General features: G+C 45.8%; 1 protein-coding gene across 2 annotated transcripts in view; it reads left to right on the forward strand.

Annotated features, from left to right (window-relative positions):
- The window catches only part of CTNNA2 (catenin alpha 2), a 2,255,723-nt gene that overhangs the window by 346,405 nt on the left and 1,897,302 nt on the right, over positions 1–12,016 (forward strand). The gene's annotated exons all lie outside the window — the stretch shown is intronic.

Genomic DNA, 12,016 nt, shown 5'->3' on the forward strand with positions numbered 1-12,016 from the left:
AGAAAGGAGATAAAGCTAGCATTGTGGAGAAGTGCCCTTAAGAGTGCTGAGCCATTACCGCAGTGTCACCCAAGTCTGCCCAAAGTGTTGGATGCCCGCAGAGTAAAAGGTATTGTATAACAAGTGAAGTGACTCATGTGAACATTCAGCCATTGCCAAGTCAGTAAGCCTGCCAGCTGTTTCTAAGTTTATCTTCTGTAAAAGTACTGTTTGAACAAAATATGGCATAACTTGTTTTCTGTTGCTCCATCTCATTTTACCCCACAACATACTAACCATGACCGGTATGACTTTGTTAAAGTTATACCACTTCCAAGTGTTTTGTATTGACTGGATATTGCTAATGTAACAGAAGCAGTGGACCCTATAGCAGTGGACCAGAGAGAAGGCTAGCTTCTCTCCCCATCTACTAGAGGGTACTGAGATTAGAGAACAGGCCGGGGCAAAGTATATGGTGGCACAGTGTGCTCTGCAACATAATAGGGGTCAAAGTTGCCTTGTTGGCTTGCTGTGCCAGTAAAGTGAGGGGGGCCTTATGACTAGGCTCCAGCCATTCCAAAATAGGCTTAAAATATGCCCTGTGGCATGACCATAACTCTGGAACACCTAGGTTATTTCATTAACAGACATGATGTGATGCTTGAAATTTGTTTATTGACATAACAATAACATACCGGCTCAGCTGCAAGAAGAACTTGAGATGCGCTGATACCAGGATAGCAATACAAGTCCAAGTCTGACAGAAAAGGCTGGTGTACCAGCCACAAGAAAGTCTGTAAGAACAAATAAGGTCCATGTCACGCTGCAAACTCAATAATGTCTTAACCTGGAAACTGGGTCTAAAACAACAAGCCTACCAGGTTCTTTTTAGTGGCTGTGAGTGAATAGGTGCAGCAGGCAGCGACTGAGATGGCGAGCAAAGTTCGGTAACTTAACAGAGTGCTTGCATGCCCAAAGGGCTTCAATGACATGTGTCTGTGGACGTCCGAAGTACTGACTAAGTCCTGAAACCTATCCTAACTGCAACATGATTTGGAAGGATTTCTGGGTTTGAAGACTGCCACGGGCTTCTCTCAGCATAGTGGGTGGATGATCAACTGCACAAGGGGTTCCTTGAAAGTGTCAGCAAGTTTCTTCAGCGACAGGACAGGAAGGAGGAAAGCAGGAATGACATCTTTTCTTGCACTCCTCTGGCTGCAGACCTCCTCCTCCCTCCTTCTGCCTCAACTCGACTCTCCTCTCTCTGCACTCCACTCTACTTTGTCTCCATTCTGACTCTACTCACTTTTATATTTAGCTACTGCACCACAGCTCAAAGAAAAGGGAATTTCCTCAGTCTCCTCTAACCAAAACTGTCATCTCAAATCAGCTGCGGTTAACTCCATCCCTCGACCAATCCGAGAGCTCCTTTCTTCTGCTGGGTCAGGTGAATGAATGGCAGAGTTTTTCCCAGGTCCTCAAACTATTGTAGTAAAGTAAAATGACAAAGCTCAATTAACTATTTGGCTCTCTATTCTGGCCCCAACTTCTATTAAACGGAAACCGGCATCACTGCACTGGCAACAGGAAAATTACTTAGGACAGTGATTCTGTACTTGAGATTAAGTATTTTACTGTAGTACCATACTTCAGGTCACTACATATCATTTTAAGCTAGGTGTCTGAAAGAGAAAGAGCAGTGGCGCCATAGTGTGTGGCACAGTTGGTAGTGAGAAGCCAAACTGACTGCATGTGTGAGAGAAGGCTCCTTAACAAGAGGCTTGGTCTCCACTGCTTCGTAGGCTACGACAAGACTGCCAGAGATCAGTGCTGCATGGCGATGGAAAGAGTCATTCCAGCATTATAAGAAAACTGCCAGAGCTTTCATTCCCTCAGCGCCCCACTACCCTGAGTAAATGTACCCCATTTAGGTAAATAAGGATATTGAATTGTTATTGGACTTGCAGCCATAGACTGTATACAGCTGCCATGGTCTACATATTCTAACTGTTACTCAATAATACCCTTCCTGTTGCCCATACAATGTGGAACTGACATGAATTCTTGTCCGCCAGAGCTAAGCCCTCAGAATGCAATCACGTTTTTTTTTCAACACTTACTGGTCATTCGCTGACCATGGACTTAGATGGAAATGAAACAGCTACCCGCCGCATCTGAGCTACAGGTAATTCCCAAAGGCCTAGTCCCCCATCGGCTTATGAAGGAAAGGTGAAAGAAAGCCCTGAAACTGCAGGGGCCCGTCCGGGAATCCCCGACCCATCTGGTGAGCCTATTGTCAGCTTCTATACGTATATGCATTAGGGTGGCCAAGTGGCCAAAGTCTCTCCATAGGCTTCAAAATGTCGGACTAAGGGGTTAAATAAGAGCAGATCTGGGATCCTTTATCTGAACAGCTTTATTTTAACTTACGATAATAAAACATCTCTTTTTTTATTGTACTCCTTCTCAGAATCGCCTTGCAAGACAAGTCAATTAATTATCTAATAGCATCTCTTACAGAATGTCTCTATTGTTCTGCCTAATCAATATGAAGCTGCGGTTAGCTTTGGACTGGCATTAAAAATACGTCTGAAGGAAGAAGCCTGGAGAAAGTGTAAAAACATCTCTCAGGGATTCTACTCATTCATGGCCTCCTTTCTAGTGGAGTAATTCATGTTCTGCAGGCAGGGCATAAGGAATTCCTTTCTATAAAACGCTCTGCTGGCTTTCATCCTTCTAGGCAATGGCTTTTTATCAGCTGCAACAGGGCACTCATTCTATATGAAGACCGGCCACTTGTTCTCAGCGCTTTTCACATTTTTCTCCAGAAACGGAGGAAAAATTCCTCGTCGATTTTCTTTTCAACCCATAGAAATAGGACCAATTTTGTTACTTTGCTTCAAGCATTTTGCTTTCGGCTCTGTAGCACTCAGAACAATGTAGTGTAGTTTTGCCATCACTATAACGATGTGTGACCTCTGCAAAATATATGAAAACATGATGTAAACTTGTAAAAATTTAAAGGAGTTCTCCGGGATTTTTACTATTGACGACCTAAACTCAATAGACAGGTCATCGATAGATGATCTGTGGAGGTCAGCCACTCAGGATCCCTGCCAATCAGCTTATTACCGGGCCTGTCAGTGCGGACTGCGCTGGAAGCGGATAATGCTGTCAACATTGCAGCCACCTGGTTTTGTACTATAGGCACAGCTACCGCTGAATTAAACGGGAGCTATGCCTGTAGTAAACCGGGCCACTGCCATACAGACAGCACTATCTGCTTCAATGCTGACAGTGAGCCCAGAGATCAGTTGATCGGCAGGGATCTTGAGTGACTGACCACCACCAATCATTTACTGATGACCTGTCCTGACGATAGATCATCAATAGTAAAAGTAAAAGTCCTGGACAACTCCTTTAAAAGGGTTATGCTATTAAAGGCAAACATTTTTTTTAAAGGGTGGGCATGTGACCTGAACTCCTGGCATCATGGCTTCCAAGATGTGATCGCTGATTCTAGGAGTTTAGAAGGTGACAATATGGCCATAGTGGTCACTTGATTTCCACTAGCCGTCCATGCCGGGGTGTAGACAGCGGAAGCCACTCAGCTATGTCCCTGGTGGCCAAAGACAGGTGTCTTTTTTTATTTTATCACCTATGCAGCCTTTATTTTTTTAATGAAACAACACTTTTAAAGAGCTTGTCCGAGACTTTTACTACTGATGAACTATCCTCAGGATAGATCACCAATAGTTGATCACTATTCAGAATCCCTGCCATCAGTGCAGACAGCGCCGGAAGCAGTTCATATTGCCGTGGTCTGGTTTGGTACTGCAGGCAAAACAGTGCCACTCTTGTCCGTGGGTGGGTAATGGCTTTCCTCATTCAGTTGACTCTGGTTGCAGTACGAGGAACAACCTATACCTTCACATAAACTAGTCTTCATCTGCCGGTGACTGGCAGCGTTCGGCGTGTTATCTCCTAACCTTCCCACTAAAATAAAACCCTCAGTAAGATAAGGCAGACATTATAGCCGCCAACTCTAAAATCGTCCATTTATTTGCCGTGTTCCAAGAAGACATGACATGTGATACATGATGTTGTGTTCCATTACAGAGATACATTGTAAGGAAACAGTCACAAACATCAGCCGCGTCCACTGTTAGCGACTCAGGGCGAGACGGGTGTATATGGCGCTATCGTAGATTCAATGTTTACACATGTATCTGCAAAATACGTCACCCGTAATAAAGCCTGAAGAGCGTAATATGAGTTATGAGATGTTTGATCATCCTGTAAAAGGAAAATAATTATTAGATTAGGGAAAAGCCGTTCGACTTTATCTCCCGTGTACGGTATCTCAGGTGAGCAGCCGCTCGGCTGCCAGAAAATTAGATTATGTTTCATATATATCGGTGCTTTTCACAGTCACAGTATAAGCAAATAATGGCCTTATCTATCCGGATGGGATAATGTTCAGAATTAATGGCAATCCCCACTCAAAAAGAGAAAGGAAATGCTTTGGGTGTATTTGGATGAGAAGTGAAGAATAATCAAAAATTCCTTCCTTCCTGTTCCCTGATCTTCAGAGAATCCTTTGTCAACGAACCATTAAAACTGACGAACTATTGAAGAGTTGTCTAGGTTTTTACAGACTGAAACATTTTTAAATACCCTTTTTATGCAGACTTTAAACATCTTTCTAATGATTCAACTTTCTTCCATTACTGAAGCTGAGCAGGACTTTGATAGAAGGTGTATTGTGTGGCACCTTCTGTTGCCATCCGCCCCACAACCATCACATGGTGTAGTTGTATGGCTGTTGCTGACTGTTGGTTGTTCATTTGATGTTCTGCTGTGACAGTAATTTGTAAACCACTCTGACTTTAAAGAGGGAATGGAACGAGGTGCAGCTTTCTGAGCAGGAAGAAGGGATAAGAAGTAGTCTGTGCAGCTATGCTGCAGAGTCAGAAGCCGGAGATACTCTCTTAAGGGCTCAATCAGACGGGTGTTTTTTTGTTTTTGCACATTTTTTTTTGCGCAAAACGCAAGCGCACAAAAATTTGTGTGACCAAAGCGGGCATCACACTAAAAAAAACGCACTTGGCTGCGTTCAAAATTCGCACATAAAGTGCAGTGCCCGCTGTCTCCTGCTGTGGCTGTGACAGCTGCAGCAGGGGATTCCTTGGATGTGAAACCCCTGGATGCTATCACATCCAGGGGTTTCACCTTGTGGTCAATGAGGCCGGCAGCAGTGGCACCGACCCCATTGAGAACATACAGAGAAGATCACGATCCTCTAGCACTGATGCAAGATGTGATATAGGCGGGCATGGGGACATACAAGTTCAATATGGTATCCTGTAGCATATCAATCCACATTTGCGGTAACTGGGCCTCTACATCATGCAAACTCGTAGGGTGTCAAAGTTGGCATCCAAGATTGTCGCATACATGTTCTATTGGTGATAAATCTGGTGATGAGGTAGGCCACGGAAGTGTGGCAATGTTGTGGAGGCCTTCCTGTGACACCCTTGCTGTATGCAGACGAGCATCATCGTGTTGCAAAATGCATCTTTGGAAGCCGCCATGGGAGGAATTACATGTTTCCTGAACATATCATTGAGTTGTCATTGTCCCTTGTACTACCACTAGGGGTAGCCTACTGTTGTATGTGATGGTTTACTAGACCATCACACCATCAGTGGGGGAAGTTTGCCACTCCACAGCAAAGGCAGGATTGAAGCGCTCACCCCGAGGTCTCAAGACATGAACTCGGACATCATCAGCGCCCAAACTAATCCTGGATTTGTCGCTGAAGACAACCCTGTTCCATTCTGTAGCAGTCTAGTTTAGTCGGTCACAACACCATTTCAAATGCAGATTAGCTAAGCACCTGGAAATGGTTCTGACAGACACAGAGGCCTGTAACGATGGCACCAGCTGTCTCTGGATGGTGGGCAATGAAACAGTTGGAGCTGTTCATGGTTGTCGGACAATCAGATGATCGTCTCTATTGGTGGTCTGTCGAGGGCATCTTGAACACCTTGTGTGCCCTATGGATCCATTGGTTTTAACACCTCCTAACAGTCTAGGCAAACAGCCCAGATGCCAAGCAATCAGCTGCTCATTGATTTTCAATGGTACTGGTGCATCTTGTCTCCAGCAGAAATATGGGTGGATACATGGATTGGAAATTCTGAGTTAAAGGGTACGCCTAGGTAGTGGCCAGAGCTGGTGATTGGCTGGCGCACATACATCTCCTCACATGCACCTCCCATTCCTCTTGCCCAGGTTACACATCTCCCAGCTAGACTCCCCGCTCTCAGCGCCCATGTCCACTGCCGACACAGCAGCATCAGCAGGTGGCCCCGCTGTAACTGTGTTCGCTGGGGTCCCTGCTACTGTGTGCGGAGACACTGATGGGAGAATAGAGTATGCTCAGCTACTGCATCCCCTTCCCCTGTGACATGGCCCTGCCAGCTCATACATGTCCCCTCTCTCCCAGGCAGGGGGGAGAAGCTACAGAGTCAGCGGGGAGAAGCTGCGATGAGCGTTGCAACAGAGGGGAGGAGAGTGATAGCGGGCCCTGCCTGCAGCGGATTCATAGGGAACTAGCAGAGCAGAGGTGTGAGTGCGGCACCAGAGCCAGAAAGGAGAGTGGCAGTGTGCTCGGCTGCACCAGCTACAGGGGGAACAGGAGCGAAGGAGAGTTATGAGCGTGGCACCTTGGGGAAAGCAAGTGCAGATGGAAGTACGCCAGGGACATGTGTGAGCTGCCAGGGCCATATCACAGGGGGATGTGAGAACCGAGGGGGGCATTAACAGGGTGTTTCCTGTTACTCTGCAGGTCTCCACCCATATTTCTGGTGGAGACAAGATGCACCAGTACCATTTTCAGCAAGTATCAAAAAATGCTCACTGGTCAGCTGTACATCTCTCCATGTGAATGGGAAGAGCACTGCTGGCCTATGGGCACAAACAATCGTACTAACAATCATTTGTCTGCATATGGGTGATTTCAGTTTTATTCATTTATGTCATTCCTTACTCTAGGGCAAAGTTAGAAAACCCCTTTAATTAGTAAGAAAAAGCTTTTGTTGCTAGAGAGACCCAAAGAAATTTTCTAAAGTGAAAATCCCTTTTAAATACCCCAAATCATCCAAATAGCTTTGAACATGTCTAGAAAGTGCAGAAAGTGATGGACGAGAGTAGAAAGGGTTAAACAAAAGACAAAAGTTTCAAGTTTTCTTTTCCTCCTCTCTTAATGCGGTGACTGTCACTTATATAATTTATTACCGCAATCCCAGATGAAGAAACAAATGAGCACATTTCCTATAATGTGTGTCTGAGATCCCCGGCCTTTGGGACGCAGCTTTTGAGAGTACGCAATGTTCCATGCTCAATTGATGTAAAATAAATGTGACATTTAAACCCTGAGATTTATTATCACAAACACAGATAACACGTTATGCAAAACCATCAGAATGGGTGAGAGATGGAATTTCTCCACCGAGCCGCTATGGGCTCTGATCTTTTATTGAACCGATTTGTCCACATAATAGTCAGAGGTTTTGCTTTTCGGCAGCTGGTATGAAGGAGAGCTTTATTCTCTGCAATAAAACACACTAAGACACAAATTACCTGGAGGTAGGAAGCATTCTCCCTCCGTTAACCTTGGTTGTCTTTCCCCTTGCATGCGTTTGGTAGAGATCTTGTCTTGGAGACTGCGCCGTACGGATTGTCTATGCGCATCACATATTATCTCAGGAGGGGCGCGTTGTCAAGATTTTTAGTGTTTTTTTTTAAGAAGCAAATTTGTCACTCGATATAATATCAAGGGTGGATTATGGCACAGGCAAAAGAGAAACGGTGTTGACATGTCCACCATCTGGAGGCAACTTCCTCCCCTCTCTCCACTGTAGTGTAATTGGTTCCCAAAGTGAGTTTCACGTCAGGGTCACTGTAGTTGGCTCCTAGTAGGTTGCCAGTAAGTGCCCCAGGTCATCAATGAGTACGTACCCAGGATTAGCAGGTCATGTTCTCACATACCTGGTCTTCAGGTTCTTCTGGACAGTCAGGGTTACCAGATGGGAAACATATAAAATTGTACTCATCGTATCGGTTGTCCCTTGATGTGAGGAGGCATAAAGGCTGAAGCGGCAAAAAACTTTTTATCACAACTGGAAAATCTTTGCAGTTGTAGATGCAGATCCAGAACAGTCAACCTCCCTTTCTGCTCAGGTGATCATCAGGCTGAAACCTTACCTTGGTGTTTGCCACAGAAGCAAGGGATCTCTGTTTCCTGAAGATCCAGGATCTGTAGGGGCGTGACAGACAGACATATTAGCCGTGGAGCCACTTGCCATGTTGGGCTTTGGCCAGGAACTCATACTTGTTCCACATGTTGCTTGACCAGAGAACAGTCTCTACTGAAGAAAATTCGAAGAAATTCTTTCTGACTCCCCAGAGCGTTACAGATAAGCATTCTCTCAGGCTCCTATTTCCCTCACAAGCTGAGTAACTGTTAGGCAAGGATAGCTGCAGTACAGGATGCACAAGGATACTTGCAAAAAAATCTCAGTTGCTTTATTGCAATTTGTCTCAGTAATTGAACCCTCGGTACTTCAAAGCATGAAAGGCAAAATTTCCCAACTTCTCCAACACAGTAGAATGAAACACGCCCAAAAGACAAGATCCTGCTGCTCGGCAAAATGTCAAGCAACCAACTGCACCATTTTAACATGGCGCCTACCCATTCCTACCTTTAGTTCCTTCCCCAGGAACCCTTCCAGATTAGATAAACCAATTAAATAACTCTGAATTTGCTAAATAAGCTAAAACATAAACTACAGGGATACAACTTGCTACACAGTATTACAGCCCCTCCGTTTTGGTGGCAGCAGTTCTGGGCTCACTTGAGTAGATACTTTAGCCAGTTTCTGGCTCAGACGCTCTTCCTCATTCTCTGGGAAGCACTCCTCTGGAGGACCCAGATGGTCACCGGTGATCTGCTGGCATACTCTAAGGGACGTCTCCACAATATCAGCACTTATCACCTTGCTCGTCACATCGCAGAACTGTCCACTGTCACAAAGCCCCCTTGCTCACTATGTGCAGGAACGTAGCTTTACATACTCGGCCACTCCCAAAGTTATGACATCAGCCTTACTCCGCTTGTAACTGCTTCCCGCCATTATACTTCTATACAGTCAGAGTTAAAACATGAAAACCTATTAAAGGGGTTTAGCATACTCATACATGCTTTTATAAGTTATCTGTAAATTTATGGACAATACACAATACCAAGAAGCTCTCGTGGCCATCCATAACGCCTGGAGGAAAAAAAACTGTGGGACAGATCTACTAAACTAAGTTTGCCAGAATTTTGTCTCAACGTGCACCAAAAAACTGATGTACATGCCTAGCACCAAATTTTTGCTAGAAAAGGGAATATGACTGGAATGACAGTTCATCCATGTGACCCTTGCAGAAAATCACCAGTGTCAGCAGTAACGCTTGCATGTACGACACAAGACTGCTAATGGCCCATTTACACAGGACGATTATCATTCAGACTCGTTCAAATTCCCACACACTTGCAGGATAATCGTCCTGTGTGCATGCATGCAGCGACTGAACGAGAGTTGTGCAGTCATTCAGTTTCTGTATGTAGAAAACTGAACAACGCACCGTTAGGTAAAAACAGCAGTTGTTCACTTCTGAACGACTGTCTGCTTACTGTGAATGGAGGCGAAGAACGCACGCTGGCCTGCTCCACCTTAATGGTAGTAGTGCTGTGAATGATGCCAGCGATACTCGCTCGTGCATAACACCACAGAAGAGAGCATCACTGGGACGAGCTGTCGGGCAACATTTGCCCAACAGCTTGTCTTGTTCAAATGGGCCATATGGCATGATTGTGCTGAGTCTTAGGAGTGGGCCCACAGCCGAGGAGATAGCGGGGTAGAGTTGGGCCATGTCACAGGTTGGCCCTGAGGGTAGTACGGGACCTGTTCAAGTTACCGCTAGAGAGGTTTTCATGAGAGTAACCCAAAATGTGGTTTAGCTTAAGCAGCCCTGTCACACGTGATGCCACCGTTCCTTCCTCTGCAGTGAATCTGCATGATGAAAGGTGGCCCACACACAGGAAAACTTTTAAGCAGCAAAAGTATAAACTCACACCAGCAGGAAAATGGTACAATATCACAAAGTGGTGGGACAGGGAGGAAATCACAGGATGTCAGAAGAATCTACAGTCCAAGTTATCTTCAGGGTTCTGCTCCCGGTACAAACTCCTTCTCTCACACCAGCTCTCTACTGGTCGGCACTCACATTTGGCAGGCAGGCATTTCACGCTGCATGGCGGTTCCACTCTCACTCTTCTCCGCAGTGATTCAGGATACCCACTCCTAGGGTAAAGCAGGCCCAGAGAAGGCTGAGGATACCTTTCAGCCTCATCCATTTCGGCCCAAACAAAACTGAAGGTGTCTGTGTGGCTCACTTGCAGATCCTCACAACGCTCCTCACTCTTGCAAGACCAGAACAGAACAACCATTGCACAAACCTTGCAATCACATATATGAAGCACGATTACATGGCAAACCACAAGATACATTTTCCAGACATCTCACAGACCAGACAGTTAATCCATTCAGCGCTGCAGCTATGCAATACACATCATATTCATGCAAGATGAAAGACACTGACAACACATAGGCACGGGACAAATGCATCCATACATTATGGCGGGGCCCCATTAACCCGGGGCCACTACAAATGTATGTCACGTCATCACTGCATAAAAGTAAGCAAACTTTGGGGGAAACCAGTGGGGAATTCAACAGGTGAGTGAACCTGCCAGCAGACTGACAGAGAACCGCAGGTTCTAGGATCAGCATCGAGGGTTTTGGTAAGGGGACATCTTGTGTTTTTCTGAATGGCTCAGAACGGTTGCAGGGGCCTTGGAAAGGTATGTGGTGAAATTGCCTAGGAGACCGTTGCATGACAACTTATCATTTATTATTCAACATGCTACCTCGAAACTGCTTTTCAGCTGGTTCGGCGATGGGCACGTGGTACAGCGCTTGCTTTCATGCTTCTCTCTGCATCGGTTTGAGTTCTCATGGTTAGTTAGATGTGAAGCACCCTTTTGAGTCCTGAGAAGACCCTGCAACAGTTGACTCTTGCAGCTTCACTTCTCCAAATCAGTTAGGCTAAGACTCCTTTCACTGGTGGCAACCCTTAGGAACATGCTTCCTCCTGCTCGGGAGTCTCCCGCTGATTGTGCCACAGACCACACGCAACATACCCCGTTCTTAAATACTTCTCTATCCCCTTAGCAAGAGAGCCACCATACACCACGTCACTCAGCTCTAATCTAATTACTTTTTATTGTACCCTTTAACCCTAAGTTTGCGTGACCTTTGGTGGATGATTTTGGTGTCATTAGATTTGTTACATCTTTACTAGAGATGAGCGAGCATACTCGCTAAGGGCAATTGCTCGAGCGAGCATTGTCCTTAGTGAGTACCTGCCCGCTCGAGAGAAAAGGTTCGGGTGCCGGCGCGGGGGAACAGTGAGTTGCGGCAGTCAGCAAGGGGGAGCGAAGGGGAGAGAGAGCTCTCCCCTCCGTTCCTCCCGCTTTACCCCGCAGCTCCCTGCCCACCGCCGGTACCCAAACCTTTTCTCTTGAGCGGACAGGTACTCGCTAAGGGCAATGCTCGCTCGAGCAATTGCCCCTAGCGAGTATGCTCGCTCATCACTAATCTTTACCACTGCCGCAAAATCATTAAATATGAGTTTGATACATTAAGTGACCTATCAGGTAAGGTCACTCAATGTTAAGTCTAGCGGCCCTGTTGTGCTTCAGTTAACAGCGCCGCTACGGAGAGTCAAGCGTTACTAAGCAACGTTCATATCAAGTGCTTACCACTTTGACTGTTGCCATGAACCCAAAATGTAGAAGACAAAGCAGTGGACGGCAAACAGTTCAAGCCGAATCCTTGGTGGACAGTTCTTAAAACAATAACAA

This window comes from Eleutherodactylus coqui, chromosome 7 (assembly GCF_035609145.1).
Source record: "Eleutherodactylus coqui strain aEleCoq1 chromosome 7, aEleCoq1.hap1, whole genome shotgun sequence".
In the NCBI taxonomy this organism is placed as follows: domain Eukaryota; kingdom Metazoa; phylum Chordata; class Amphibia; order Anura; family Eleutherodactylidae; genus Eleutherodactylus; species Eleutherodactylus coqui.